Source organism: Lutra lutra, chromosome 17, assembly GCF_902655055.1.
Source record: "Lutra lutra chromosome 17, mLutLut1.2, whole genome shotgun sequence".
NCBI lineage: Eukaryota > Metazoa > Chordata > Mammalia > Carnivora > Mustelidae > Lutra > Lutra lutra.
Window position 1 is genome coordinate 26881071 of NC_062294.1, and position 464 is coordinate 26881534.

Below are 464 nucleotides of genomic sequence, written 5' to 3' on the forward strand. Positions count from 1 at the left end.
GAGCCACCCAGGCGCCCCAGGTGTGGCAGCTTTCTGACGGGTTCCCAGGTGCAGCATCTCAGATACCAGAAAGGAGAGCGGTGCAAGGACCACCTATGTGCACAAGTCTGTGCTGTGCCGGGGGTGGCCAGCCACCTTGTACTGGTTCCACACCGCGACTCTGATCTGGGAGCCCCAGAGAACACTCCAGGAAGGTTAAGACGTGATCAAGGAATCTGTGAGACCATGACAGGAACGTGCTGGGTTTCTGTGGCTCGAAGGCTTGGATGAGAGCTTCATTTTCCAATCACACAGCTGCAATGCAGAAAGGCATCAAAAGGCCTGGCCTGGTATTCAGAACTGAGGAGGTGGCCCAATGGCAGGCTACAGCAGCAGCGAGAGCCTGGGTGGCAGTTGCAGTGACTAAGGAGTCCTTCAGTGTCTTCCCATTAACACCCTGTTCCGTGGATGGCACTTCTTATTTT